Genomic DNA, 7,586 nt, shown 5'->3' on the forward strand with positions numbered 1-7,586 from the left:
AGTACGTAAAACGTTACTTTAATCTATGTACTGTTATGTTTAGAAATTAGTAACACGAGATATGTACGATTTCAGTCATTTGCTACCGTTTATATATTAACAAATAAGTATAAGCAACGTTTCGAGGATTGAAATCAACCCTCTTCTTCAGGTGAGTCCGAGCCCTAAAGTCATTAAAAGCAGACGTGGCAAGGGTGTCACACAAACATGAAGTAGTTTAACTGACACCTTACAGATGACATGAAGTCCAGTCAGGAGTGAAAACCCCAAACGATGTCACCGTAACAGGAGACAAGAGCACAAACCCGTCACTGGCGAACTAAGGTAAAGCGATGCATTTTTCTAACAAATAACGATGGAAAATGTCCGAAATCCTACTATCCTTTCAATCGTCAATAACAAATTTAAAAAAGGTTGATATCTCTACCAATATATTTACGAATGTTAGTTCAGGAATCGAATTTAGAATATCATATACAGATTTGATTAGTTAAAAAGAAATTGAAGTAGTTGAATGATACATTCTATATATTCTGGATTTAGTAATTTGAGGACGATGTTCACATGAATAGATCTCTTTTTAGAAGTTGCAAAGATAATAATACCATAGCGGTAATATTTATGTATACGGTCAACAGAGATAAAAATTGAAGTGAGGATTAAATTAATCTACCGATTTTCTATGAAGTGGCAGATTGCAGTGCGGTTGGTCGGTGAAGCCTGAGCTACTTTATCTGGGGAGGGAAGGAAGGGTGGTTCGACGGGTAGGGTGGATGGAGGGAATTGCAGTACATGGATATTTGGTGCATCAGTGTCACATATATTGTTTCAGTGCAGTTTTTTTTCTCTCTAAAATATATAGTTATTGATATAGTTACAAAACATTCTAATTAGAATTACATGACAGTTTTTTTGCTAAGCTAATGTTTTTAAAGAGAGATTTTTCTAAGTATATATTGTTTTAGAACAAATTATGTTTCTTTATCAAACCACGGGATATTTTTAAAACATCGATTTTTATTGTACCTCTTAGATAATGTAAAAAGAAACTGTATTATTTCTTCATATTTTAATAATGTTAGTGTCCACAAAGAATATTCTGGTGATATATTATTTGATGATTTATTAATATGCCAGTTGTTAATTCGCAATTTTAGTTAATTTAAAACACAAGAAAATGTTTATATTGTTATTTGCAGTCCAAAAGCCGAGAGTCCAATTTGCTTTGAATAAGAAAACCTCGATTTTTTCTTTAAATCAATAGAGCAGTTTCGTCTGAAAAAATCGCTAGTAAGCTATAATAATGTTAGTGCTGTTTGAAAATCAGATGGTATCTAAAAACGTCAAATTAATATGATGTGACCATTTTTTTCGTAGATAATATGTTTTTAGCACTTAAAGTTTAGCCATATGTAGGGACTTTCAGTCTGTTTGAAAAACTGTGGGACAACAGTTTCGCAGCCATATGTAGGGACTTTCAGTCTGTTTGAAAAACTGTGGGACAACAGTTTCACAGTTATGTAAACTATTATTTATGCGTATGACGATCTGTTTTCAAAAGAGTGAAATTAATATGATGTGATAAATATGTTCTCTGATCATATTTTTAGCACTTAAATTTTGGCTGTAACTAGGGACTTTTATCTGTTTATCTAACTGTAAGACAACAATATAGCAGCTATGTAACTATTATTTATGCTTTATATGCTTTATGCTATATGCTTTTGTGTCTATGAATATGCTTACGTCTATTTATTCATATGCTTTACCCTTTTGATACCGTATCACTTGGCCTCCAACAACGTAACCTAGCTTACTGTTGGTTTGTTTTACCAACAAATAAATCTAGCTATAAAGGGGGGAAAATATTTGTATTTACACATGGTAAATTGGCTTTCAGCTCCTACATAATTTTTTTTATTTACTAAGAGGGAATTTTCTCCTAAATATTATAAAATTTAACCCCGATATTACCTTAACTCTTATTACTCGTGATGGTAATGATTCATCACTTCCTGAAACACAATACTTCAATTGGCAAAAATGTTACCTGTTTTATTTTCCTAATGTATACTACATATTATTCGTTATTGAAACCGTATTGAATTGACGTCTCGAATTACTATTAGATGGTAATAATAAAATATCTTGCCCTAAAGCTGAATTAATGAATGAGGTGAAATTCAAAGCAATAAAATAATGATATTGTGTTATATTATAAACTGGGCATTTTATTATGGACTGTATTAAAATGTATTTCTATTTGTGTTACGTTATCCTGAGAAACGATGTTAGTTGTACTGTACGTGTTATTTTGTGTTTCTATAACATTCTTAGAAGAGTTTTCTTTATACCAAGGTTGATCGTAAAATAATAACTTTATGACCAAGGCATTATAAAGTAACTGGAGTTTTTTCATCAATTTTTGCATAACACAGCGAGATATTAAATTCAAATTTACAACCGTAACACGTAAACTTATATATATTCCGTAATGTTATTTTTAATCTGGTTGTAATTAAAATGTACCTCTTACACTGGTTTCTCAATTTAATAATTTTATCAATTTTAATTTTATATTTCGGTATATAGAAAATAGAAGACCGAAAATGTAGTGCTATATGCAAAACCCACATTTCATTAGATATTAATATTACGTTTCGTCCATTAAAATTATAAATTCACTGCCAACATTGTGGCCACTCACAAATCTACAATATTGTAACAACATTTAATTTATAGCCTTAATCCTACAAATTCCATTATTTAACTATAATATTTTCTACATTAAATCTTCCAATCAAGGGAGGAATTACTGTAAACTGATCTCTTTAACCAGGATGGATGAGGTTTTTATTATTTAGCGTATTTTAATGAGGATGTGTTTCCTGAAAATTTCAGTTCAATGGGAAAACTGTACAATATCTACACATTTCATTTCAAATGATCATCACGTTTATAAAATAAATTGTTACAAAAGTCACATGACTAGAATATTTTTCACTGAAGATAATCGTATCCGATATTGTATCAATATTTATGTTTTATATCTCAAATCCAAATAAAACATTGGTTCTGAAAAAACCTCTGCAGTACCCTGTTTGTCATTCACACGCTGGGATTATACCCGTGAGTAATCGAACGATTTATCAGCTTAGAGGAGTAAACAATCCTTTCCAATATCCTCTCTATCACACGTGTTCCAATACCGGTCATTCATATTACGGGTTCGTTGTTGCATCGTAGTTAATCACTTATGATATGTGCACGAGCTTGAAAATGAAGTACACTCCCAAACCGCTGTTTTGTTTCCTACCGAAAGATAGATATTACATTCGTTTTTTTCAGTTGCTGAAAAATACAAATAAATGAGCAAAATTTATACTGCGTCTGAAATAACAAAATTTTGGTTTGAGTTTTTTTTATGATTTGAGGAGATTGAAACATTAAGGATATCACGGAAAATAAACAGCTTTTTAAGATTAATAGAGGGTTTTAAGACACTTTTGAATAGAGTGCCCGTGTTGAAATGTGGAATAAGCAAACGATATTACAAAATTAAATTTTAGAATAAACAACGTAGTTTTTTATTATGAATAAAATATTTAATAAATAAATAAACATGCCTTTTATTTCAAAGCTATTATCAGATACATCTGTTTTTCATAATAACTCACGTCAACATGATACAATATATTTTAGACACTAAAATTATTTAAAACAGTTAAAAAGTACAAAGTTAAAAAGTATAAAACATTCACTCCAGTGAAAAGAGGTGCTTTTTTAGCTGAAGCCTTTAAGCAAATTTAAGGTCACAAGGGAGACCGTTGTGCAAACCTTTGGACCAAAATGGGAAAAATCCCCTTCGACCAATCTCTCAACCTCACTTTATTAAAGTGAAGTTTGGTCACTCTGCCGAGTGTTGCGGCAAACGATCTCAGCACGACTGCACAGCCTTTCTGCCAGGTACCGTGGCTCCCGCTGGAACAGTACATTGTTTATAAGGCAGCAAGTCTGCCATCCTACACACGGCCATCCATGGTCATAAGTCCTGCAGCATCTTGAAAGGGTGACACGTGATTCTCTTTCGACAGAGCCCGTATACAAAAAGAATTGCAGTGTTTTGCATTCTTTGAATTCGTTCTGCGTCCTCCTTTGAGGATGCTATTGCCGTATGCAGGAAAACAGTAATAAAAAATTGGCAACACGACAGACAGGACAAGACGAAGCTTAACGGACTCTTGAAGGGTGGATCTCAGCGTATAGATGCCCTCACAGTCTCCCCAGTGCTCTCTGAGAAACATACGTCACATGGTCAGAAAAACCCAGCCCACTGTCCAGCACAACGCCAAGCGTCTTTACAGTGTCACTTACACTCAAGTTTTCATCGCCAATCCTGATTTGCACGTTGCTCTCTTTTGATACACTGCACCTGAGCCGCTGATGCTATGTAGAGAACCGTGCATTTTTTAGCGTTCAGGCTTAAGACCATGTTTCCCCGACCACACTCGCATGCTCTCCAAATCTGAATTTACGTTAGCAATAGCCTCCTCCAACCCATTTAACCCAAATGGCATATGCCAACTGGCAATCATCGGCATACAGATGGACTTTGCAGTGGTGCACACAGTTGTCCAGATCTGATGTGTACAATGTGAAGAGTACCGGGCCTAGACAACTTCCTTGCGGGACGCCCCTAGCTTTCACCAGAGGAGAATAAGTCATTGTACCCATCCTCCGTCATCTGTTGCCTCTCAACAAGATATGAACCTAAACCAGTTTAGTGCATTATACCCGAAACCAAGAAACTTCGTCTTTGCAAGCAATAAAGAATGGCTGATTGAGTCAAAAGCCTGGGAGTAGTCAAGCATGACTAGTGAACTACACCGGCCTCCGTCCCGAGTCTCAAACAAGTACATGTCCCGTGATGTTTCCTGAACCCAGACTGGAGTTTCGGTAGAATATTTTGCTCATCAACAAAATCCGAAATTGGTCTCACAAACCAATTTTTCCACTATTTTCGACATGGCTGGTAAGATTGATATGGGTCTAAGATGAGAAAACACTTGTTGGTATCTGTGTTTTCGGCAATGGTTTGACTATACTCATCTTCCATGTCTGTGGAAACTCATCTCTTGCCAAGGACATATTTACAAGGTGGGTAATGGCATCAAATAGCATATGGGCTTACTGCTCTTATCATATCAATACCGATGTCGTCTGTGGTCTGTGTTCGTCTATTATTTAAGAATAATAATAATTATTATCATAGAATGTAATATCCATTTTTCATGTACTCGTGGTGCTTAGCTTATTACGTAAGGGATGTATTAATGTAGACGAGAAAATGCAGATCATGTCTAAGTAACATGTATCGGTTACTGATCTCAGTGTAGATCTATTCGGTGAGTCACAATCTCCTAACCGTATTTCACTCACTTTCCAGATATATTCGTGTGCATTTGTTAGGAATTTTACCCTTCTATACTAAAATTTTTAGTGGTAAATATTCCTATAAATTTGATATGTTGATCTTGTTTTAATGTAAAACAATAAAGTATATATCACAAGCTTATATCCCGTACTAATTGTAGAGCCCGAGTTTACATGCGGAAAAAAACCTAAACATTAATAATAAAAATCAGTAACGGAATTTATTTAAATGAAATTAAACATTCGTGGTAAATATTGTTTTTATAAATAAATTTCAAATGCCCAAATACATATTAATGTTAAAGTTTGAAAAAATTAATATAAACCAAGAGAAATAGTTTTGTTTCGCTTTACTGCAATGACCCTTGGAAAACAGGCTCCAAGAGGCAATTGCAAATATTATGTTATCGTTCACATCGGGGATTACAATAGTCAATCGGGGATCAATAGGGGAGCGGGGTGAACTAATTGTATGTCGAGTAACTTATATGTTTAATGAGTTAAAACTTGCTTGGTGAGGAATTGCGCCTCGAGAGCCAGTCTGATTTGGAACTTGCGAAAGAATATGATACGTGACTTGCACTGCTACATCGCCGGACTGTGACTTGACCGCTCCTGAAGCTTACCGAGTACTGTCAAGAATTTTAAAAATATATGTTATAAATATATAATACAGTCAGTAATGTAACAAATAAATAAATATATATTATAGCAAACAAATATTTGAAAGTTTAATTTGAATACATTTATTAAAAAGTAGTTTGAATTTCGAATTATTTATTTCATTAAAAATACTTATAAGTGTTAAAAGGTTAGATTATTTTATTTTTACAATCAAGTGAAGTTATATTTAGTTCTATTAGCAAGTAATAAGATCAAAGAATATAATTTTATACTAGAGCACCGGGTATACATTAAATTAAACTTTAATATTAAAAAGTTTTAATCTAAACATTTACTTAGAATGGGAAAATAACAAAATAGGAAAACCCGAGGTGTGAGAAACAGTCATAATAAAATATAGGGCAACTTCAATTACAGATAACGTCCTCATACATGTGTTTTTTTTTTAAATTCTATTTTTCTTTTAAGTAAAAGAGCTTATTTGGCTCAACATCTAAAGACATTAATTTAAAGATCTCTAAACTGGAACACGTTTATAATTGGCATTATAATTTTATGTAGTTGTTAGTATGTCATCTTTTTTACATCCGATTGAGGAGACTAATATATAATTTGCTAGTTTTCCATACCGATGAAAATTTAATTTCATTTTCCATGTTTCCTAGAATAAATATTCATGTAGTTTGTTGCTTTATTTTAATACGTTTTTAGTACGTTAATATATATAATTTATATAAACAAGTTTCAGCAGTAATTTTCACTTATTTTTTAACTAAATTTTGATCATGAAAACCGTTAAGAAACATTCTAATGAATTTGAACTGGAAAATGTAAGAATTCTGTAATTATTTGTATCCAGACTGGATTTGACGAGCACTTTCCTCCAATTGAGTTGAAATATAGATTAACCTGTAAGACTTGTATCGAGGTGCATATATGTGCAAAAAGCTGGATTTAGGACCTTCTATGGTCTCGAATCTGAATATTTTTTAGGATTTCTCTTATCAATTTAAGCATATTAAGCACGAAATCATTAGGATCTAACTGATAGAGGTAGAGCTTAACTGCAATGGTAAGATTGTTCCAATTAAGACTGTTTTGACCAAATTGAACAGCCTTATTGTCAATAATTTCGTTAGATTAAAATTGTGCAACTAAAAACTGTTAGTTTGTAAAATTACAAGAAAACAAGCTTCAAATCTAACTGTTTACTCTCATCCCTTTCTCTACACATATCTTTCAGAGTATATTTTCTGCCATTACTGACTATAGAAATCTCATTATCATGAGCGTTGCGTATGATTGTATTAGTTTTACCCAAGTTATCCAAGGCTATGAATTGAGGCTCGGAAAAAACTGTGCACTCTGACTGCCATCTTTGGAAGTGAGAGCCTTACGTTGTTTAGGTTAATAAATAAGAGATGCACAGCAGTACCATTGGACCTCAGAACTTACTAAAATACTCCCCCCGGACCTCAGTAACACATATGAATGATATATTACCTGTTGTACCTAATAAAATCAATTGC

Source organism: Homalodisca vitripennis, chromosome 2, assembly GCF_021130785.1.
Source record: "Homalodisca vitripennis isolate AUS2020 chromosome 2, UT_GWSS_2.1, whole genome shotgun sequence".
Lineage (NCBI taxonomy): Eukaryota > Metazoa > Arthropoda > Insecta > Hemiptera > Cicadellidae > Homalodisca > Homalodisca vitripennis.